Source organism: Mustela lutreola, chromosome 5, assembly GCF_030435805.1.
Source record: "Mustela lutreola isolate mMusLut2 chromosome 5, mMusLut2.pri, whole genome shotgun sequence".
In the NCBI taxonomy this organism is placed as follows: Eukaryota; Metazoa; Chordata; class Mammalia; order Carnivora; family Mustelidae; genus Mustela; species Mustela lutreola.
In genome coordinates this window covers 113,831,689-113,856,825 of record NC_081294.1, presented here as the reverse complement: position 1 = coordinate 113,856,825, position 25,137 = coordinate 113,831,689, and the positions used below count along the sequence as shown (strand labels likewise).

General features: G+C 35.9%; 2 long non-coding RNA genes across 2 annotated transcripts in view; one reads left to right on the top strand and one right to left on the bottom strand.

Annotated features, from left to right (window-relative positions):
* The window catches only part of LOC131831407 (uncharacterized), a 32,313-nt gene that overhangs the window by 4,354 nt on the left and 2,822 nt on the right, over nt 1-25,137 (top strand). The gene's annotated exons all lie outside the window — the stretch shown is intronic.
* LOC131831406 (uncharacterized) lies at nt 5-25,032 on the bottom strand. The gene is made up of 2 exons (XR_009353637.1): nt 24,770-25,032; nt 5-980 (listed from the first exon to the last, which is right to left on the bottom strand). It is a non-coding gene; the product is annotated as an uncharacterized LOC131831406 (long non-coding RNA).

Below are 25,137 nucleotides of genomic sequence, written 5' to 3'. Positions count from 1 at the left end.
CTCATCAATAAGTCACACACTTTATTAAGCAATTAATAATAGACCCACAGTTACACAGATACTATGTTTCTGACTTGCAGGTTAATTCATTGGCTTTGCTATATATTGACCTTCAGAAAGCCAGAGAATGATAGATAGGGACCTAACCATTAAGTAGTTGATCTTCAGACATACCTGCATTAATATTTTGTCGACTGCATTTCATTTTAATTGTTGTGTGGTTAAAATTCCAATGAGATAAATATTTTCTTTTATGTGAGAACTCCAGAGAACAGTAGCTTTGAAACATTTATCATAAAATAAGCACACACTGTTACCCAACAGTTATGTGTAAAAATGTCTGTAAGTGACTAATATAGGCCTTCATGTAAAACCAGTGATCTACATTGAGCTTCACAGGAAGAACATGTTTCAACAGACCATAGAATATCCCCAAGGTAGAGAGCTAGCTGAAAAAAATGTATCCAAAATACTACTCACTTAAGGTCTTTCCTTTTTTACAGCAGCTCCATCCTACAGGCTCAAGCTAAAAACCAAAGACTACATTTTTCAAATGTTTGTCAAAACCAGGGAAATTGTGCTTATTCATTTTAAATTTGAACAAAATGTGATAATTCCACATTTTTAACCTGTCTCTTTTACATGAGCAGTAGTCTGACCTCAAGAAAAGTAGCAGGTAATAGTAATTTTAGTCAGCCAACATCTACCTATTAAAATACAGCTACTCTAGATAAATAAGTGGTAAACTTTGGTAGGAGTCTTGCTCAACTTGTTGTTAAAGTTACTCCAGAGAAGGGACCTTCATTTTGGTAGAGTTCCTTTCTTCTAACTCTTCATTCAGCAAACTCTTGTGTCGGGTGCATACTAATCTTCTCATGCAAGTTACTTATCACATGGTATTTTTCCAGTGGAATCAAATGTAAAATATCTGGTGACAGAATCTTCAAACCATATCCCAGAAGGCATGTGTCAACCCATTCCTACAAAGAGAAAAGAAAGGGAAGTCTGAAGCTAGAAACCTTGAGACAGTATTCTATGCTCTGCTCTCGCTTGCTTGAATTAGGCACTTTGCCACACCTGATTGTGTGCAGTGAGAGGACACACCATAGCACAGAGGAGGAACACTGCCTCTGTGGCCAAATTTGCTTTTGAATTCTTGCTTCCCCACTTACTAGATTTGGAACTTGGCAAGTTTTTAAAACCGCTTTAAGCCCAAGTTTCTTCTCTAAGTTGGAAATAATATCCTACTCGAAGTTGCTGCAGGGATAAAATGGGATAATGTGAGTAAAGCTCTTAGTACTGAGTCTGCAAATGCTAAGCACCCTGGAATGTGTAGCTTCCATTTAATCTTGTCATTAATGGAACATAGAGATGACAGATGAACTAAGGCTTATTAAGTCCCTAGAACTCCTTGCGCAGAGAGAGGCTCTAGAAATTACCCTCCCCATATTTTCTCCCCACCCCCACCTCACCCAAGGTTCTTCTTTTAAATTTGAGAGCTAATTCTCTAGCTTGTGTACCATCTTTCCCTTTCTCTCCTCTTTCTAATTTCTCACGATTAATTTTAGAAATACCACTGCATATCAGCAAAACCATCAGCAGAGAAAAACAGTAAAAATTCAAATCATTACCTAAAAGTTGTTTGTTAGTAGATATTTCCAAGTGGTTGAAGTAATGATGATTTTTATCCTCTTGACTTGTACTTTATATTTTCCAAACCTCTACATTGACATAGATTATTTTTATAAGGACAACAAAAAAATGTATTTAAAAGTATGTGTACGTGAGTGTGTGTGTGTGTAGCTGGGGGAAGTTACTTATTAAGCTCAGTGAAGATGTGGTTATAGGGGATTGTCTGAAATAATTGGAGCATGCATGAGTACAAAAAGAAAATTATTTTAGCAAAAAGCTCAGGACTTAGAACATTGGTTTAAATCTTAGTATAATGATCTTATAGCTGTATCACCTTGGTTACTTAGCCTTTCTAAACCTCATCTCTGTCATCCATTAAATGGGGTGGTAATATCATTCTCCAGCAACTTCTTGGAGGTTGAGCTTGCATGTGAAAAAAGTATGATATATGGTACGGAGTTAGATGTGTTAGTTGATGTGTAACCTGAAGACTATCTAAACGCTTTAAAAAATAACTACAAAACTTAGACAAAACCTCTTATATGAATGAAAATTATTTAAAATTATTCCATGCATTTGGATGTTTCACCCCTACCTGAAGTATAACATAGTAAAATCTAAACTTAATATTTTTCCTCATAGTCCCTCCCAGAGTAGCTCCTTTTCTTAGATTTATTGGTGCCGTTGATGAAGAGACCTGCTTTTTGGTTCTCCAAGCTAATAACATCAATTCATTCTAACTTTTGATTTTGCAATATTCAATCTCTTCCTTATTTTAATTGAGGTTTCCTCTGAAATATTGGTTTGATTCTGGTCTTTCTCTCCTTCAGGGCTTCCCCACCTCAGTACTATTAACATTTTGTGCTAGCTTGTTCTGTTAGGAGGGTCTGTTTTGTGCATTGTGGGATGTTTTACAGCATCCCTGACCTCTATCTTATGAAAACCAGTTGAGAACCACTGCTCTGCTTTGCACATGTGCCATAACAAAAGCAACCTTGTCCAAGGTCCAAGTAACACTAGTAATGGTAACAGCAACTTTTACAAACATTTACCCCAAGTTTAGAATTGGAAGCTGAGCCTGAAATGAATTTCCATGTAACTTTCAGAGTGTTAATAGGAGAATACAGAATATATCGCATTCATATCTCTGATACTCTTTGAATAAGGAATTGCTTTGCATTTGCCTTGTTTGGAGGAGTTATGCATTATCAAGTGAAATGGTCTCCCATATCATACTGACTCTCATCAGAAAGTTACCACTTAAAACAAAAATGCCTTCGTTTGTTTATTTTATTTTGTTGTTACTAGCATTCAGTATTTTTTTTAATGTATCTTCTTGCTTATTTACATTAGAAAACATTCATTGCAGTGTAGAAGGAAAATGTAATCTGTATCTGATACTGTCTGTAACCTACACCAATGTACTGACTAGAGTGTATTAAATGTTAAATAATCAAGTATAAATCCCTATAAATAAGGATTTATAATGCATAAATCCTTAGTAGATTATTGTATATATGTTTAAGAGTGTTTTGATGATGTTTAGGGGAATTGTTTGGGGCTCTTCCTTGTATGAAGAATGCATTATTATTTTTCCCATTTAAAATAAAATATTTGTGTTTGCTACAAAAAATTTGCTTTCCCACACATTTTCAGAAGTAGATTAGATTCAGATATTTAGGAATGCCTACAGTTATATTACTTGAGCATTTACTAAGTGCTGTCATATTATTTGAACATTTACTATGTACAAGGCAAAGGCACAGCACTGTCTTATCCAGAGAGTATTAGAGATATGATGCAATATATTCTGAATTCTGTAACTCTCTAAAAGCTACATGAAAATTCATTTCAGTCCGAACATCAAACTAAGCATTACTAGATGGGAAAGAAAGGTAGAAGACTTCATTTTAAATTTTTTAGAAACCACAGAAGCAATTTTGGTTCTTAATCCTGAGATTTAAAAAAAAAAAAAAAAAAAAAAAAAAAAAAAAAAAGATGGCTGTTCTCATTGAAAGGATAAGGGGTTCCATTCCTCCGCTTTTTATTTATTCCTCCAGACTTCTGTTCCATCATTTGATTAAAACTCCACTAGCCATATTCATCAACAGCGTTTTGTGGGAAACCCAGTGGGTTTCAGTCCATATCCTATGTGACTTTTTGACTTTTTTTTAAACATAATTGATCATTTAGTTTTTTTAAATACTGTATTCTCAGATGTACATTGCAGAGCTAGATTTCTTGCTTGATCTGCAGACCCTATATTTAACTATACACTGGGCACCACAACTCAGAAGTCTTACAGACACACCTGTGATTCAGTTATGCAAAACTGAATTCATCACATCTCCTTCAACCAAAATCTGCTTTTCCTCCTGTGTCTCCAATTTTAATAAATGGCATCAGGATTTCCTCCATTTTTTGAGCTAGAATTAAGGCATGATCCATAGTTTTTCCCTCTCCTTTTTCTCTGTGAACCAGTCAGTCATCAAACCCTATTGATTCTATCCCTTCAACAGCTCTTAAGCCCATCATATTTCCTCCCTATTGCTATCATCTTAGTTCTGAATTATACAGTCTTTTGACTGTTTTATGCAGTCATTTCCTAATTGGCGGCCTGGGTGGCCAACTAAGTATTAACATAAACTGTTAGGGGTGAATGGGTGACTCAGTCCATTAAGTGTCTACCTTCGGCTCAGGTCATGATCTCAGGGTCCTGGGATCCATCCAGCCCTGCTGGTGGGCTCCCTGCTCACTGGGGAGCCTGTTTCTCCCTCTCCCCCTGTCCTTCCTCCCTGCTTGTGCTCTCTATCTCTCTTGTTTCCTCTCTCAAATAAATAAGTGAAATCTTAAAAAAGAATTTTAAAATAAGCTGCTTATTTTTCTCAATTGACCAGATACATATGTTAACATAGATCAAAGAAAACACCCGACATAGTTGTCAGACAATGTATAATATGGGACTGGTACAGAAGGACTGTGGGAGAAGGCAGTGAGAGAACCAGTAGAGTTTCAGGTGCGTCATGGCGAGTTCCTCATTTTGATTATCAAGAGACATACAGGAAATGCCAAAAACTGAGGTAGCATCAGGAACCACATATCAGTGACTCTTTAAACCAATCAAGGTAACAGATAGAAACTAGGAAGGAGCAGTGGAGAGATTTGTAGGATTCTGCAGAATATCCCATTTCTTCTCTAGGTCATTTTTAATGGACCAGGTGACATGTTTAAAGACATCATGTAGCACCTTTCCTGAGGTGCATGGTCTCAAGCCCTTTCCATTATGCAGCCAGCACCTTCTACTGTGTATAAAGGTAGGAGATTATTGGATTGAGCCATAAATCAGTTGTCAGTAGAAAGGAATAACTGAGTTACTTATTTGGGGAAAAGGTAAATGTAGGCATAATTATATGTCTTTTGTATTCTCCTCTAATTCAGCTTCATTTTAGAATCCATTAAAAGAACTTTGCCTTTATCCCATATCTAACTCTCTGTGTCTGCTTATTATATCTGCTTAGGTTACATCAGGCATCCTCACATTATAACTCTGCTTATTTTGAAACAGGATGCTGTAAAATTTATTCTTACCACTTGCCATTACTTAGAAAAAGGGTCGACATGATATGTTGGTCTTTGGATAGGACAGTAAACACCTGGAAAAATAATTAATTACAGATAAATAATGTGGTTAGCAAAGGATGTCATTTTAGGTAAAGTAAATACATGGAACGTGGATGTTTTAAAGTGCTCTCATAACTTTCCTCAGACATATGGTAAAGTAGTATTTTGTTTTCTAATCAACACCAATCTCTTGCAAATAATTCTCAGACTCTGGGTTAAAAAGGTACTTTCTTTTGATTTTGTATTTTGCAGAAATTTTAATGAAAGTAGATAAAATTTTTATTGTCTAAATATTATACATCTACATAAGTAAAAATTTGATATTATCATATTCCTTGGATAGTTGATGAATAAAAGCAATGTCCAAAGTAGAATTTGAAGATTGCATTGATTTTTCCAATCTTGAGTAATTTAATGCATCAGGCAAGATAAATATGAAGATTTATAATATCTGTTTAGCTCTTCATTTTGAATTGCCAAATAATTTTATTTCTTTGTTCTATCTATAGTTCCTAACTGATTTTGTGGGTTCCACTGTCCTCAGAGGTAACTCTGAATTCTGTCTTTCGAAAGATGAAGAGTTATGGAACAAATTATATGAAATGCTGTATAGTTAAGATTAATTAATAATGGTTATAGTAGACATTAATTAATAAATCCATTCTAATTTTAATTACTTATAACAGTGAATTAGAAAATGATTTTATGTTAATGGATCAATGAGAGGAAAAGAAGGGTCTTTAAGTTTTCAGGAGAGTGGGTATGTGATAATAGAGGACAGGATTTGTTAATGATATCATCTAAATTGCTTGCCAATAGACATTTTCACATATCTCTAAGAAGACAAGATTTTTTGGATAAGATTTCTAGGTCCAAACAGTTCAGTGCTGACAAACTCTTTCAGTATTTCCTCCAGATTACATGGGAAAACATCACGAGGGGCATCTTGTTAGCCGTACCTAATGATCTGATTTTCTGTGAACTAAAAAAAAAAGTGTGTATGCGCAAACAAGACGCTTGTGTCAGGACCTAAAATGTGAAGGCTCCAAATTGATCAATATGTACCTGGCTGATCATGCTATACCGTATCAATTTCTAGTGTTCTGTTTCCAGTAAATGGTACTCAAATTTTTATCATACCTTCATAGTTTGCAAAGTGATTTCACATACGTTATCACATTGAGCCTAAAGAAAATCCAATGAAATGAATAAAGTGGGTTTTTGCCAAAGAATTAAGATAAAAAACACAGATATCTGGAATGTGGCCATGAAGTATCATGGCCACTTTAAATTTCCCTTCAGGTAAAGAATGCAGGAAGAAAGGAAGTTGAGCCTTCTAGAGCAAAGAAAGCAGCTTTTTTAGTTATCTCTATACCAAAAGGCTCTTTGGATTATTTTGGCAAGAGTCCCCAGTTCTATCTAGGAACCTAAGTACAGGGTTTCCCCTCTGTGTATCAGCTTCCAGACAAGTTGTTTTGGACCCTTCCCACAAAGTCTTAAGGAGAAGAAGGTGTACTCATTTCACTAGATCATATGGGACATCAGATACCAGGTAGACAGCAGGCAGTGGTAGGACCTCTTAAAAACCTTTTGTTTTTTAAATTTTTATTATTTTTTTGTTGTTTTCTTAAAATTATTTTTACTTAAGAACCTTTGAATTCCTTTATTTTTTTTTTAAGATTTTATTTATTTATTTGACAGACAGAGATCTCAAGTAGGCAGAGAAGCAGGCAGAGAGAGAGGAGGAAGCAGGCTCCTCACCGAGCAGGGAGCCCGATTCAGGGCTTTATCCCAGGACCCTGGGATCATGACCTGAGCGGAAGGCAGAGGCTTTAACCCACTGAGTCACCCAGGGGCCCCAAGAACCTTTGAATTCCTTTCTTATTGAATTGGTTCTGGTTACAACTAAAATCCAGTACTAAAAGTTAACAAAAGAAAACAGAATCACAGACACTGTATCTTAAGAGCTCTTTTAGTGCCTAAGCACAGTCAAGAAATAGTGTGGGGACTTGCTTAAAGCAATTGCATTTTCAAGGTTAAGACAAAGTCTTGGTCACTGATCCACATTAACAATAGCAGAAAAAAATCAGTGGCTAAGTAATGAAGTGACAGAAGAAGAAGGAAGAGCAGAGGAAAGAAGACATGAAAAAGAAAACCGGGAGACATGAACAAAGCACAAAGTTGAATTTCTCTTATTTTTTTCCATTTCAGACAAATATCCACAAAAATATTTAACCGTAGCTATTGTACACAGGTTTAGAATTCAGGAATTAGCTACATACTAACATAAGTTATAAGTTTAAATCCAAGATCAATGGCACATCTTTCATTTTGCAAATCTATGTGAGGATTGACCCTGGCAAGAAGATAGACATTTTTAAAAACTAAGATATATGTAAGTCCCTAAACAGAAATGTTTTCTTTAATATATTTTTAGTATTATATCTCTAAAATCAGAATAATACATCATAATGGAGTGAGATGGAAAAATGTTTCCACTTCAGGTAATGTAAAACGCATGTATTTCTGCACTCAGAAATCAGTTCTACTTGCTGAAGAGATTTTGGTTTCAATTTCATTGACATATGTTTGATAAACCCATAGTTTTAAGCATGTTCTCTTAGTAAAATGTTAATTTGCATATATATTCAGTTTGCTTCTAGTTTTTCCATAAGTCTTTTGACTTTCAGTTTAGTCCCTGGCGTTCTTAAAAATTACATAGGGCTATTTTTCCTCTGTCCTTAATATGGACACTGATCAAACTCAAGCTATGCATCTAAAAATTTAGTTGTAGATAAAGCACAACATTCACATAATAAAAATAGAACAATAAGTGGGCACCTGGGTGGTTCAGTGGGTTAAAGCCTCTCCTTTGGCTCAGGTCATGATCCCAGGGTCCTGGGATCAAGCTCTGTGTCAGGCTCTCTGCTGAGGAGGGAGCCTGCTTCCCTTTCTCTCTCTCTGCCTGCCTTTCTGCCTACTTGTGATCTCTGTCTGTCAAATAAATAAATACAATCTTTGAAAAAAAAAAAAAAAGAAAAAAATAGAACAATACAAATAATTGCATGGAGCACTGGGTGTGGTGCATAAACAATGAATTTTGGAACATACCAAAAAATTTTTTAAAAAATAATAATAAACTCCCTTGGCTTACAAATGTCCTAAATCTCACTAACAAAGACGATTGATAGCAGGATTGTGAGACCCCACCAAAAAGTCTCCCAAAGATCTTAATGTTAATGGCTGGTCTAAAGACAACATTGATCCAGCAGCAAGGGCAAGGCCTCCGGCCGGCCTGGAACATCCTGGCACCTTGTAGGCCCTCTTTAGCATATGAAAACTCCACTGACCCCTCCCTTCCCCTCACCTTCCCCCAACAGCAGGGTACATAACCTGCCATCCCTCACAACCCGGGGCAGCAGCTCTTCCTGCCCACGGGTCCTGTCCCCGTGCTTTAATAAACCACCATTTTGCACCAAAAAAAAAATAATAATAATAATAATAATAATAATAATAAACTGAAGTTATCTCAGTCCCTTTTTTTTTTCTTCTATATGAGGCACTTTGGTAGGTAACTCAGTCGCCCTCCATTCCAGAATAGAGTTTGCAGTATGGTAATTTTGCACCTTATTGTGGATTTTAATAAATTTTTGCTGAATTGAATAGAAATTGATCAGCTCACATAGGATATCTAGCTGAGACAAATATCTTCTGGTAATTTCTGTTGTTTTCCTAACAATTTAGGTCCCCACTCCATTCTTATGACACATACAGTAGTAAAGAAAGGGAAGAGGAAATCTTTGGAGATGCTGTGGCAGAACACACAACTGTAAAATCGAAATGTTTTCTAGATGGATCCTATTTGCTCTAGAAGAAAGTATATTTCAGTTTACCTCTATCTCAAACACGTGTGGTATTCCGACATTTTCTGATGCTCACTTCAGTCAGAATGGCATTGATTTTTAACAGGAGACTATGGAAAACGGTTTTGAACTAAACTAGGGATCATAAACATCAGGAAGGGGATGAAGGGAAACATCTCAATCTTCAGATTCTTCATGGTCAAATATACATGGTCCCAATCACCTGGATGATTCTGAAACCTAGTCTGAATTTTTTGTTGTTAATGCAAACATCCATTCTGATTGGCTGCTATATACATTCTAATCAGCCCATTTATTTTTAACAACCTTATTGAGGTAAAATTGTCATATAACAAACTGCTCATATTTAATTGTAAAATTTTTTAAAGTTTTTCCATTTGTATGCATCTGTGAAACTGTCAAGACAGTGGGTGTATATCCATCACCCCCAAAAGTTTCCTCACACCTCTTTGTAATTCCTGCCTCCTGATCATTCCCTCAGATAACTACTGATCTGCTTTCTGTCCCTATACATTAATTTGAATTCCCTAAACTATTATATACATAATTTGTTTTCTTTTTCTGGTCTTGCTTCTTGTAGCATATTTTTGTTGCAATTCTTCCATATTGTAAAATGTATCAAAAGTTCATTTTTTATATTATTGAGTATTATCCCATCGTTTTAATATACTACAGTTTGTTTATCCAGTCACCTCTTGAAGGACTGTTGTCTAAATGTTTAGGGTTATTAGGACCATGTTGAGTTGGGCTCTAGATGGATGAGCAATTATGACTGTATTCTGCTTACTTTTCTAAGCCTACTTAGCAGTCCATCATAATGTAATTCATATAAAAAACATTTCTGTGACAAAACATCAACATCTCAGGATTGGGAAACTATTACACTTGTTTTTTTTCTTTAATTTAGGCTAGGTCTGATTACCAAAACAATTGGTCATCTCAGTCAGTCAACCCTGAGTAATCAATTTAGGAAAAATAGTTGATCTGAGAGCCTTGAGATTCCATATGGCTTTCTACTGAGTTTCACTGAGTCTTTCCTTACTTGCTCTTTTGTTTCTGTTTGTTTGAGGAAATTATCTAAAACTTAAGCATTGCTAACTCTTCTGAAAGTGAAAATTAATCACACCATAGAGCTATAACTGAGTCAAGAATAAAAGGTATATTGGGGGGAAAACTTCTAGTTTTATTTTACAATTGTAAGAGGTATTTTTAAAACGAAGAGTAAAATTTCCTTTTGAAATTTGAAAAATCTGTTGATGTTAATCTTTTAATTGGTTGAAGGGCAGAGGACCAACATGGGACAGATTTCTAATTTCATTGATTGGTGCTATAGGAAAATGCTCATATTTTGCAGGTATACCATTGTTAATGCCCAATCCTGTAGTCCTTTTTCATGCAGAACTCCCACTGGGAGTACCACATGAGAAAGAAATGTAGGATGAGACCCGATTATTATAATTCACAAGACTAATTATGACTTTGAGTTTTCCTGGGTAAGCTAATTCTTTCTGCACCCTGGGATCAGTAAGCACGAAAGTAGTCTCACAAGGATTCCACTGCATTTAACATTACATATATTTATAAATAAATCCAAAGACCTTAAATAGCCCTTCAATTCTCTGATGTTTTCTTTGTGTTATGTTTTTTAAATGATAAAAAAATTAAACAAGACAATGCCAAAGGTGTAGTTTCACTAAAAAATAAAAATAAAAAATAAGCTACACATCAATCATGCGTTTTTTGGCATTGACTCACTTGTTTTAAATAGACTGTTTATTTTTATTGGCATCACTGGTGAATAAGACTAAACAGGGACATGGGAAAGCAAGGATTAAAGAGAACTTGAAAGAAAGGAGAACCTCAGACAAATAAGAGTTGGAAGGAAAAGAGAGAAAGAGAAGTGCTGTTGTAAGATAAAAGAAGACTGACAGGAGGGGCTCTGCTTAATTTTCATTTGTATTTGTGGAGAGCTTTGTAAGCAACATAAAATAATTCGATATTCTTGAATGATCTGAAATCTGTTCTTGATTTTTTGGTGCGACAGATCTCACAAACACTGATTCCAGAGTTTTCTATGATGCCACTATCAACAAATCCCTCCAACAGCCTTTTTTATTCAGTCACCCATTGTACATTTATCTGAGAGTTTCTTTGTGTACTGAGTAATTTCCATGTTGTGAGGTTTCTTGTCTTCAGTTACCTCCAGTTTTATGCTTTAGTCAGAAAACTCACATAGCATTCAAAAAGGAAAACTCGAAGCAATATAGACTTTTGTGCCTTTTACAAAGAATTAGAGCTGTGTGCCCCTACCAATATAGCAATATATTATATAAGGTCAATACTCCTTTTCACATGCCTCTAATACAGATGCATTTTATGAGGTAGAACAGCAAACACTGAATCACTCTAGTAGAGATACACAAAACAAGTAATTATCGCTAGTTGCAGAAAAATAATTATGCAGTTGTGTGATGAAAACCAGTTTTTAACTGGGAGGAGAAATTCTACCAAAAAAAGCATGTGGAAAAGCTAAATGTTGTGTTCTGGAAAATAAGCCATTCTGTAAAACTTCCTAATGCAGCTGTGTCATCCAGACGAGGTACCATACTTTTTTTTTTTTTTTTTAAACAGCACACTGCATACTAGATGTAATGCAGGATGCTGGTGTATAAGACACACATAATTACTGCTATTTTCTGTTAGCTTTTCTATCAGAGTGACCATTTTCTCTTATCAATTCATCTAGTATTTTAGTAAGAATACCCTTTATTGTCATCTAATGCTTACCAGGTAGTTCTTGATTATGATTCAATAGACACCTCAGATCGCTACCGGTTCTTATCTGGAGTTAGCTATTTACTATAATAAATTTTACTGGATGTTCTCTGTGTCCAAGATATATAAAATAGCATTTAGTATCCAAAAAAAAGCGATTGGGGCTTTATTTGTAATGTAGTATTTTTTTCCTTATATTATATAGGACACCAACGAAATGTGTCCATTTCTACAGAAGTTGTTTATCTCAAATATCTACAGTGAGTTCCCTCTGCTCTGACATATACCTAGCCCCCATGGAAGCCAGAAAGATTTTGTTTCCTTACTGTTAAGCATGGCTGTTCTGGGCCCTTTAACTAAATCCACTACCATGAATGAACTTAGAGCAGAAACAGCAAGTACAGCTACATTTAGGCTTATATCAGCATTTCCATTTAACACATTTTAAAACTACATTTAAGTAATGTGGAGGTTATGACATGAAGTGACAAAACCTAAGTGTGTGAGCTGGATGAAACTATCTTTAGCCAGGCTTCCTGGGCCAATGTAGTGAAGTATATGGGCTAAAGAAAGAGGCTCGGGTTTGCCTCTGAATTTTCAGGAGTGTGAAGGCTCTTTTTAAAGTCTTCATATTAAACATATCTTATCTATACACCATAATGGCATCTGTGGCCAGCAAACAAGCCCGTGAAGCTTGAGGAAGTTTCCATCCTAATCCTTTTGATTGCTTCTTCTTGCTGCCTCCTCTCTCTCCTCACCCCCACCTTCAGTTGCGTGTTGGACTCCATACCTCTACAAAATGAAAAGAACAAGCAAAGAGGACTTCTTTTGGTGCAATTTTTCGATGGTTGGTTTTAAGTGATTCATAACTTTCCTGAGCAAAGCTTTGAAATTGGTTTCGTAATTTGGGGCTGGAAAAGAAGTGATCAAGATAGAACCTTTAAAAATCCATTTTATGATAGGATGACCACTGCAAACAAATGATAAATGTACCTGCATTTAGCCTATCTGTACACATATATCTATATATTCTTATAATATATAGAAGGCTTGATGCAGATACCTATGTCTCTATACTCGTTTCAGCTTAGTTATTTTTGCTAATATCTTTGGGACACTTACCAATTGTAAATCTGTCTTTGTCCCCTCGTTTCCAAATTTGTTCCAGAGCTTGATAGTAAATACCTATGTTGGCGTGACAGATTACATTGCCTTTAATAATAAATTATTATATACCATATTCTAAATGTTTTAGTAGACTACTATTTTCCCTCAACAATTTTAATGACATAGTAAAATCAAATATAAATTCTCAAATGGTGTATATTGGGGTTTTAATAAATACTAAATATCACTAAGTATTTTTCTGTTTTATAAATTGTTTTATTTTAAAAGAGGTAAAGTTTTCTTGTAAAACTTGGCAAAATAAGTATTTGTTGCTAATCTCATCACTTATTTTGCCTTAAAGCATATTAGATTATTCTGGTTATTTAATATTAATAAGTACTCCTAAAAAAAAGTAGATCTGCTCATTTGGGATACTGGGTTTTACATAGATTGTGAAGATTAGTGTGATTAAGTACTCTGAATTCTTAAATAATCATTTTAACCACTTCTAACAAATTTAAGTTGAATGCTTTTAAAAGTTCCTCTAAAACCATCGTAGGTTTTATTTTGTAAAATCTGCTTCAAAAATTAGTCTACCACTGTGAATGAATTGCTTTTAATAGAGAGACTGGGGGAAAGAAGGGAAAGGGAGATTTAGGAGGAGAAAAATGTCAAGTGAATCAATATGATTAATTAAATTAAATGTGGATTTATAAAACTCATATTCATAGATTTACACAATATATTCACAGTGACATTTAAAACGTGTTTTGAAAATCCCTAAATAAAGTCCCATGTACATGAAGATATTTTCCATCTTTAAGAAATAAAAAAAAAACTTAACAACATAATAGAAGCATATAACTTTACTGCCATCTACTATATATTTCAATTGTTTTTTGACAGAAAAACTGGGACAATTTTAATATGTAGAAGTTTTAAAGGAAATTATATCCATCTTTGCTACTTTCTGAGTTATTTATGCTTAACCCAAAAGATAATCTTGACTACTAATGTAACACAAGTAGTTTTTCTTGTTTTAAATTCACATCCAGGTCATTTTGATGTTAACCCATTAAGTTTACCTATTTGGTGTTAACCCACTAAGCTCACACTATGCTGTTCTTCTACTGGATGACTAAATTGTTAAACTTAACGGGTCAAATATTCCTAAAAACAAAAGTTAATTTTTACAAGTTGTGAAATACAAGGTGGAGGAAAGGAGCTGGTTCTTAGGTTTTGTTTTTTAAAAATTCAGGTAATACAAAGATAAAAGTGGTACCTTAAATCCACTTGTAGAAGTAACGTCTGTGAATGATAAAAATAACAGGGTCATTAGCATGGCACAACACCTAACATAAGAGATTTGGAGAGAATATTCAGGTTCAGACAGTAAGTAATGATGTGATTTGTACGCAAATCAATTTAACTTAAGAAAACTAAGAGTCTTTAGATAGTAATTCTAAATTGCAATTACTTCCTTTCCTCCCAAAAGTCTGTTAGTGTTGGTGGGTTTCTCCCCCAATCCTGTGTATTTCATATTAGTATAAAATTTTTTATACCAGCTTTCCTGAAGAGTATATTTATTTTATAAAAATTCAGTCATAGCCCAAGCTATTTTAACAAATGACAATTTTTTCCCTGTAAAAAAAGTTCTAAGATAAAGATTTTGCATCACAGAAAAAAAATGGAGGAAAATCGAGAGAATACTTTATTTCCTTTAGTAGCTTGCTATTGATGATGAGAAACAAGGAAACAAATGTAATTGGTAAAAACAAAAAACAAAAAACAAAGGAAGTTTCAAGTGTCTCAAATAGGGGAATATTTTTAGTTGTAAATAGCTCAATTTTATTTCTAGGTCCTAAAATATGTGTCCCTGCCCCCCCCAACCCAATCTTGCTTCCAATTTCAATACTTCAGCCTTATCAAAGTAAACAAGCTATTGTTAGAATAGAAAACCCAGCTAGGTTTGAGGGCTGCTGCCACTTCCCTCTCTTCCTAACACAATCCCGTGCCAACAGCTTTTGGAAAAGGGAAGAAAGAAAGGTCTGCTACTGTGCTGTGTGGAAGCAAAGGGGCAGAGGGGCATCACTTCAATCTCTTGGCTCTGGTCCTTTCTCAATCTCTCCCTCCCTCCCTCTCCCTCCCTTTCCCTCTCTTTCTCATCTCCGGAGAAAAGAGATGCTCTTCATTCACAAAACAAAACAAGAAAATCTCTATAATTATTTTTGGCTCAGCTCCATTGAAATGCATTCTCCTGGAAGCATCTCTGTTTTAGATTAAAACAATGCTTAGAATATCCATTCTCTCCTCTTTCTTTCTCACTCCCTACCCCGGGCAGGCCACCCCCAAACCACACCGCTCTTCCCCATCCCACCCCATTTTTCTCTTGCTTTCGTATTTCCCAGGCTTGGTTTCTCTTGCTCTCTGTCCCTGCCTTTGGTTGTATTTTTTCTCAACCATGCCAAACTTAAGGCCTCAGAGATTGTTACCATCAGTGCCTACAAGTGTAACTCAGGGTCTCCATGCTTAGTGTCAGCTGTTCAAGACTCATAACGCTTTCCAACCAGGAAATATCCCCCAACCCTGTGTCACTTATTGTGGTGTATGATTGTTGATTTGTGATCTGATGTTTCAAAGTGAAAAAACAGATGACTTCTAGCCTTGTCCTGTTCAGTAAAATTGGGAATAAAGTTTACTTTCTCTTTCTTGCGGCCCTCTTCAATACCCAGTCCTCAAAAGGCAAATAAAATCTTCATTGTCCTTAGTATGTGGTAGTTATTGAGTTCTAGGGGTAAGGCATGGAAAATTATTATTTTAAAAATCAATTTCCATCATTTAGTCACTGACAAAATTTGGCTCACGAAATCAGAATATATCTATTAAAATTTTTTTCTATCAACAACTCTATCTTTGATTTTGTTTTCCTTCAGGGCAAAAACTTTCACCATTTTTCATTTTGCTAAGGGAAAAAAATTACAGCAAATGAAATAAAGAATCCCTGCTATTGTATACATATTAGTAAAGTTATCTGTGCTGTAGGGTTCGCTTCCCTAAATAGTGGGAAGCAAGATTTTTATTTATAATGACGTATTTTGTGGAATTCCAGTTTCTTACACCTCTCAGTTTTTGGTGACTGTAGATAAAAGTTGTTGATAAACCTTTCATTGACAGAGGTAGATCTGATACTACTTTCATTAGCATTAATGTTTTCTATTTCTTATTTGTTAATTGGAATAATTAATTTGCACTCATTTCAGATTCTTTGTTGCTAGCAAAGGCATCCAACTTTAGTACCTGTCACCCATGGAATATATATCCTGTTTAAGAGTTCATACTTGCTCCTTTGAACAACGAATGTTTTGTATGGATACTGTAATCACATATCAGTAAGAACTAGCCTTCCTGCACTATCTTGACAAACAAAACAAAATCCTGACAGTTGCCCAGATGCGAAACGTCTCTGGGATTTCCTATCTGCCCAATAACACTAAAGTAATCTTGTAAGCATATATTTAAAAGAGTTTGGGAATCTATTTCTAAGCCCCCAAAAGAACTCTGATTCCTGAACTCTATTTGGTTTACCAAATAAAGAGAGATAAAGAAAGGGGGGGGGGGGAAGCCACACACACTGCCATTAATTATACTGTAAACATTTAATAAATATTCTTTCTTTCTATCCTTGCCCTTTTCAAAAGGAAAGGTGGTAATTTACATGTGCTATGCCTTTTTCTTCTCATTGTTTTATTTCTTTTCTTCCTGGCTTTCTTTTCTACTTCTGTAGAAAAGAGGTGGACATGTTTGAGAAGATAGAAATGTTTACCTAGTACATTTTTTTTTTCATATAAAAAAACAGCCTAAACACCTTCTACTTTGTCTTTGAAGCTTTGTTAAACCACTAGTTCTGGAAGCTGCATCTTAATTACAAAATATTATAAAGAGAATATAGTAGGAATATACAATCTTTGATTCTCAGCCAAATGAGAGGAAGTTTAATAGCAATGTATGGTTGCAGGAATGGTTATGTTTGGGATCCATATGCATGTTCAACTCACACATTCAGGCAGTGCAATAAAGCAGGGGAAAAACAGCTGATACACAAAAGGGACCGTCTAGACAGTACCCCATCAGTCTGGCTAAATTTGGTGCTGGCATTCCCAGTGGGATTGTAATATAATTGTTCTGGTGTCTGCGTTCATTCCCCCTGTCAAACACCATTCCAAATATATATCCTTCTCCCCCCAACCCTTTTCCTTCCATAAATGTGAAGCCCAAACTGTGCCTGCTAGAAAGGGTGTTAGATGGCCCAACACCAAGAAAATGTTATAATTTAGCAAAATCACATTGTTCAGTTTCTTTAAGAAAAATTCCTGTTGCTTCCTAACAACAGATAGAATTAATTCCAAATTTTGATAATTTAAATTAGAACATGGAAAAATTTCCATGCAAATACAAATAACCTTGAAATATTGAGGACTTTAGGTGAAAGTAAATAGGCCTTTTACCCCCTTTATATTTATTAACCTTTGTTAGAAAATTTAACAGAAATCAGAGATGTGAAAGTGTAATGATGGACATGGATCATAAATTCTAATGAAGAAAGGCTAATGAAAAAAATGTTAAGCGAAAGCACTGAAAAAATGCAAATTGTGTATTTTTTCTTTCTTAGGTTTGAAAGTCATAATATGTTTTCTCTCTAACCATCTTTTGAAAGTTAAATTTCTCTTAATTTTTATATGAATGATTTCTTCCTGTCTTGCTCGCTCTCTCTTTTTTTGGGGGGGTGGCTTTTTAAAGGAGAAACCAAAAATATTGTTTCACTGACTTGTAACTATCAATATTTTTAAAATATTTTGGTTTGAGACATCATGAAAATGAAAATCACTACTTACAGAATAAAATAAACTAAAGGGCCTGTCATTAAAATGAATAATGCATATATTATTGACAAAAATGCTTATGATATAAAAACTTCCACACCATTAACATTTAAGCAGTCAGATTTTTTTTTTAAGAAAAATGCAGATTTTTGGATTGCCGTATAAAATAATAACCAGATACACTTACTTTATTTTCTGTTCCCAAGTGTCACCTTTGGGCATTGTTTAGATATTAAAATTGACCAGGAAATGTGTTTTTTAAATCTTTTTCTTTTAACTACAAGAAAAATTATCTTGAGAAAGAGGCTGAGCTCTTTTGTTTTATTGATTATGGGTCTGTATTTGTACTTCCTATTTTAGAGGTTAGTAATCCTTTCTTGGATCTTATAAATAGAATTTGTCTCCCATCTCAGCAGTTTTGAGACGCTTGGTAGACTAGGATCCCAAGTGTGTGAAGAAGTCCATACCCTCATCAGGGACCAAACTAACTAGAGCAAATTCAAAGAAAATAGTTCAGGCACTAGATCCTGTCTTTATCCAACTTTAGAAGGCTGAGAGACAAGTACACCAACCAAGACAGGGCTAATGAGAAATGGCTGTTTCAGGAAGAAGCAAGACACAGGGTCTCAACTCGCACAAAGACAGAGCACAATTGCACAGAAAATCACCACCAAAGCAATCAGGAAACATTCAGATACATTTACAGATGTCTTAAAATTCTCGCATAAAAATGAAAGATTAAAGATTATAGATGTTTTAAAACTCTTGCATGGAAAAGAGTTTGTATCCTTCTGTTTTTTAAAATAGTGATTTCATATTTTTTCCTTCTTTGTATGGAATTTTTCTTTTGGCTTTGCCCATGAGTATGAGAAACACAGCATTTTAAAAAGACAAAATAACACTTGAAGAGTGGTTGCGTGAAGATGGGTGGGTTGCTTGTGATTGTTTTTTATTCACTTTATTTTATTTTATTTTTTTTACCTTATGTACTGGAGGAAAGTAAAAGGCCTGGCTGCAGACCTCTCTGAGATGAAACAGTGTAGCAAAATCTGACTTTTATACTTGATCTTCAAACTATTGAATAATATCCTATGAGACCTCTTAGGTCTTAACTGGATTAAAATGAATATATTTGTGCTCTGGCTCTTTTCAGCTAACTAATGTGCATGTGAATTGATAGTGTGCGAGGTAGCGGGTGAGAACAAGTATATGTGACACTGGGAGAAGATGCGGCTCCGGGCTGAGGGTGACTGTGTGAAGGAGAACGCAGGATGGTGTGGGCTGCCTCCAAAGAGTGGGAGAAACGAAAATTAGCAGGCCTTGGGGTCTGGTGGGTTTTGTCGGGAGCCAGAAGAGAGGCTTAGTTGGGAGATGAAGAGGGAGGGGAAGCGTGGTAGTGAAGGGAGGGAGGAGAAGGGGGTGTGGCGTGTGCGTGTGTGTGTGTGTGTGTGTGTGCGCGCGCGCGCGCGCGCACGCTCACTCGCGCACGCGTGTGTGTTGGCTCTGAGATGTCAGTTATGGCTGAGCTTCGGGTTTTTGTTTTGTCGGTTCCCAGCGTAAATAGGCTGGAATTTCAGGTTCAGGTTGGAGTGCGGGCAAAGGCATCGTAGTTCGAATTTCTTTTTCTGGCCCTTCACTGTGGTTGCCCTTCCGAACATTGCTGCTGCTACAGAGGAGGAGTGGGGGGAGCAGCGAGAGATGGGGGTCTGTCTGCAGCTGCCCCTCTCACACTTGAATAAAAGAACTTTTTTTTCAGGGGTAGGGAAGCTGTGAATACCTTTCCCAATAAGAGATGAGGCATATTGAAAACTATATTAAATTACCCTGATTAACAATTTAGCCACGAACAGGGGAGCTTTGGGAGATCTCTATAGGCAGAACTGGGGGCTATTCATGCCAGCAGCTAAGAGGTCGAAAGGTTTCTGAAGTTCACAGGCTCAGAGCCTTTGTTATGCTAACAGACAATCTCAAATCAGCTGCCTAGTGGAGTGTGAAATATAAATGATTCCTTGAGAACTTCCAATAAGTTGTCACTCTTGCTCTCCAAATACCGGGACAGGCTGCTAATTTCTAGCAGGCCCTTTTGCAACATCGCTAGCCCTAAATGAATGCCTTTGTAGTTCAAATAATCTTTTCAAGGGAGCTGTCCTATCATCATAGCCCAAATGCATCTTGGTTTTGACTATTAAATGAAAATCAGGGCTCAGCAGTGCTTGACTTTTCCAAGCTGCCCGATGTTTGGGAAGGGTGGTGGCAGCTCTCATGCACAACAAGTTAGCACCCACTGCAGGAGGGCCGGGGCATTAATAACAGTGCAAGGCCCCAGGAGCTACCCCAACTCTCACCCCCCACTCCCTACCAGGAACAATGCACTGGGAGAGATTTACGTGGCTTCCCTCAGGCTAGACTACCTTCCTCTTTCAGCCACACCAACATGTCTCTGATTTATGGACCCTCTGTCCAAGAGGACAGCCAGCTGACCTGCTAGCATCTGACTGGTCACTTCGAAGCATCAACTTTGGAGATGGATGTATTCATTCTTCAGGGCAGGCGAGGCCAAGGGGAGGAGGGCAAGGTGTGTGTCCAGGCCATGCCCCTGGTATCAGATGCTTGTGTCTATTATTTTACCATTTTCCCATAAGGAGGATGCAAACATGGCTTATGATCTTGGGTATGACCCTTGAGCATGTCCAGATGGACAGAAAGAGGTTCTAGCTCCCTGAGTCCGAATTATAAAGCTTTTTAAATAAGGAAAACCGCTCCCCATTCCAAAACCAAGACAAGTTGCAGAGAGTCAGCATGAGAATCTATTTGGGAAAGCAAGCATGTGCCCAGATTTAAACATTTTACTAAGAAAGGACAAAGCTAATTTATACCAAAAAAAAAAAAAAAAAAAAAAAAAAAATGCAAAGAGGAGGACAGAAACCAAAGAAATGAGAAATCCATTTCTATCGGTCTTTACAAAGGAAGGGGTTAAACCTTAATAGTTGTAACTTGGGTCCTAAAAATACTGATATTTTTGGTTCTGTGTCCTCTGTGTCTTTGCTGAAATACAGAAAGGTATATGATATCACATCACAGAAGTCTCTGTTTTTTTCCAGACAGAGCAGGATTGATTTTTGGCAATGAATGGGGGGAAAAAATCAAATGGGCTGTATTTCTTAATATATTCCTGAGGTAAGTTTATAAACATATAAACATACAAAGGCAATATATTTTAATACACCCTTAGGTAACTTTATAAATCTTGACGATACAGCTCTACAGAAAAGCCAAGGGCCTCGATTCCCCTTCGTCGTTGTCTTCGTCTAACTATGTTTCAAAATACACCAACGATTCTGAGGGAGTTCATTTTGATTGATACAGAAACTGGTTGAAGTGAACACTTATTTCTTCTTTGGGTATACTAAGACTTACCCCTATATGTTAATACACTAATTACATATAAAAAAGCGGTAGTGTAACTTACACCAATTTTGAAGTCATCCAGCTTACATGTTTAAATATTACTTCTAAAAAAGCCAGAATACAAAATATAATGGTAAAGGACTCTGGGATTCAACTCAGAGAATTTGGCCACCAGAATAGGAGAGAGTATTTAGGAATCAGGTCATTATTTGTGTTTCAAATCCTTACTTGTTTCACTCAGGAAAACAACCTGCAAATAATACGGGCTAGGAAAAAATCACTGACATTACTTCAGATTACTGACATTAAAGGAGTTAAAAAAAAAAAAAAAAAGTTCGTGGTCTCTTCTGCCAAATGCCAGAATTAGATAGTAATTTGTTCTGGATATCCTCACCCCCTTTTCAGAGGGCCTCAGGGTTCTGGTTATCCTTATTTCAGAGCTAGCAGCATGAGGGGCTTCAGATACACTTCTCATGACTCACAAAACGGCAACGCTGGTAGCTCAAAGTTCGGCGGTGTGCCACAACTTGCTTAAATTTAACTTTTCATCCCCTCTCCGTTTACAGAATGTTAATTAATATGAAACTGTAAGCCTCTACATGTTATTGACACATGCTGGATATTCAAAGGAGAAACACCTTCTCTGTGCTTCCAAATACTTACTTTACCACTTCCAAGTGTCCTCTCTCTTTCCCGTCTTTAACACATCAAAACAGGGAAGAAAGCGCTTTTGTGTTATAACTACAGAGAAAACATTTGAGAATGTGTCAGTGCTGTGAATACCAGCACCAGTTTGGGGGTTGGTTTGTTTTTCCCCCTGCCGTGGTATTTCTTTTCCCTTTGCTTTCGCTGTCTTTAAACTCTGGCCACTCTGAGAGAAGCAATGGTTGAAATGAAAAGTTAGGACAAATTGTATGAAACCTGTGTGTTGCCAGAATATGAGCATGATGAAAGCAGTGTCAGGGCACTACAGAGCCAGACCAGCTCTCCACACACAGAAAATTAAAATTAAAAAAATAAAAGCTGGTCTTTTTTGCTTTCTTAAAGACTTAAGACCTAAGAGAAAGTGGGAAATTCCTATTTAAAAAAAAAAAAAAAAAAAAAGGCAAGTTTCCAGGGTTGCCATTTCTCCAGATTGGGGGGTGTCTGAATGCGTGTGTTTGTGTGTGTGCATGTGAGAGTGTGTTTGGGGAGAAAAGAAAGAATGGGGGAGGAGGAAGGGCAGATAACTTTACTGACATATTAATTCTTTAGATAACAGTAAACGAATGGTCCAAATAGACATTTGTTTCCCCTAATAGGTTTTGTGCAGGTCTCTTACAAGCTGTGGCATATGCTTCATTTATATGTATATTTATTTAGAAGGGTTGAGAATAATAGGTGTAGTTTGTCTATAGTCGCAGTTATTATTTAAAGTCCAAAGAGGTTACAACTTTTTTCTACCCCAAACACAAATACAAAGGTCTCTTGTATGTGCTTCCTGCATTACTTTCAAGGCCAATTAAAAATAAAGATAATATTCTAACTCTCTCGAGCCTTGGGAAGAGAAAAGAGGCTAAAAGGCAAAAGGACTCCAAGATGGCTGCCTCTTCCTTCTTCCCCTCCTTACTGCCTGTTTTCCACATAGAAATTAATGTAATATTTTGTTTAGAAATCACATTGTAGGTCATTTGCAAATGAGGCAGCCTCGGAGGCACCAATATCTGCCTAGAATACTCTCATGATGCCATGGAGGTATGGAGAGATTAAAATGCAAACATTCAAATGTATTTAGATTTGTACACAGTGACTGGACTCACATACATACACACTTGAATGTGTGAACAACACACACAGCTGCAAATGGAATAAAGGGCCGAAATCCTTCTTAATTCTTAGGACAGAAGAGAAAAGGAGGGCTCCAGGCCACCTCCTTCGTCCCCAAAGGTTCGAAAATGCCCTGTTCATGGTCTGGATTCAATTTTTAAAAAAAAGATATATCTTACTGATGACTCTCTCATTAGGCAGACTTCTAAAGTCTGGGGAGGCAAGATTTCCATAAATTATCTCTCTAACTCATCTCATGCTGGTGTAAATGCAAAGCTAAAATTTTTTTTTTTTGCATTTTTTTTTTAATAGAATACCAAGCTAACCAGTTTCCTGACTAACATGGTAAAGGATTAAGATGGCTAGTAATTACTGCTATTAATTATAATAAATATATATTCTCAACGATAAAATCCCACCCATAAAGCTAAACTTAAAATAATGTCGAGAATAAATAAAAGTATATTTGGGGCTTTATAACAGATTTATAGCAGGTTACTCTCTAGACTGGAGTGCACCAGGCATAGAACAAAGCAAATGGCTTAGTTCCTATAGGAAATATATTAAAAAGGAAAAAAAAAAGAAAGAAGCCCACAACCCTTTATCTAAAAGCCATCAGGGACAAGCACTCAATACAAGTTAACAAGCAGGAACTGATAAGATAACATTTATATGAGGTCAGAAGTCAAATGCCAGTCAAAGGCTTTTAACCTCTTGGGTCATAAACAGGAATAGTTAAAAGTGAGAGGTAGTTATTTATCGGATTTTAAGGGTACCTGATCATTGCCAGAGAATCACCAATGATGAAACTAATTAGGATTTATAGAAAAAGAACTTTGTAGCTGTTCAAAGAAAATTAACCTACAAACCCATAATTCTGCAATTGGTAGAGAGCAAAACAAACAAACAGAAAAAAGCCCCTTCTTTTGAGGGGGAAAAGAAATTTAGAAATTTAAACACAGTTAATAACAAAATCTCTCTCAGAAACAATAATTTATAGTAACTGTATATACCAATTAGTATGTGGTAAATGATAGACCTTATAAATTCTGTATTAACCATCTAACAACAAAAATAAGCATTATATAATTTATTTTCAATTTTTGCCCTTTTTCTTTTACTCCCCCTTCAGACCTCTTAAATTAGGCAGGATATAACTCCAATATTACAATACTTCTTGCCCTCAGAATGCCGTCATTTATAAATTTAAAAATACATATGTATTCTAATGGCAGTTATTTAAAAACATCAGAATATCGAAACTGCTTAATTAAAATGTTATCTTAATCTATCCAGAGAAACAGATGTCTCTTCCTTTATTTGCTGTCAGAATATTTTCCTTTGTTTTGATTTTTGTCCTTTTTGTCTTTTTTTTAGGTTCACATTCTAAACAGTTCCTGGTCTCAGAGTCCATGCTGGCTTATTATTTTCAAAGCATACCACCCCCCTTTTTCTCTTTTGCAATAAAAGAAAGCAGATCTAGATATTTCTTTCTAGAGAGAGATAGAGGGATTGTTGTTAGGCCTGCTAAGGCCCACTGTTTCTTTAAACAGAGTCCACAATACACTAGGCGAACATTGTGGATTTAAAATGCTTTTAAATATTTATCAGAAGTATTTTATCATCATATTCAAATGACACCTGGAGTGCACTCACCTTTATTGACAATCTCTGTTCTGAAAGTCCATTTGCTTCCTTAAAGCCCCCCAAGCAGAACAAGGACTACCCGTTTTCATTCAGTTAATGTTTAGTAAAAAACCAAGCAACCTTAATCAGCATGCTGATTGCATCGTCAACTAACAAATAATTTACTACTCTGAGCATTGCATTCCATTAAAAGCTCATTAAATTTTCTGTTCTCCAATGGGAGGTTTAGCTTTTGAACTGCATGCTTTTGCTTCGAATGATCATTTATTCAATTTTTGCAAAATGTTGTGTTTTTTTTTTTTTTCTAAAGTATAGGTGAGCATTTCAATACCTATAGACTGCAGACATATGGAAACACAGTACAGGGTTTGAGAAGG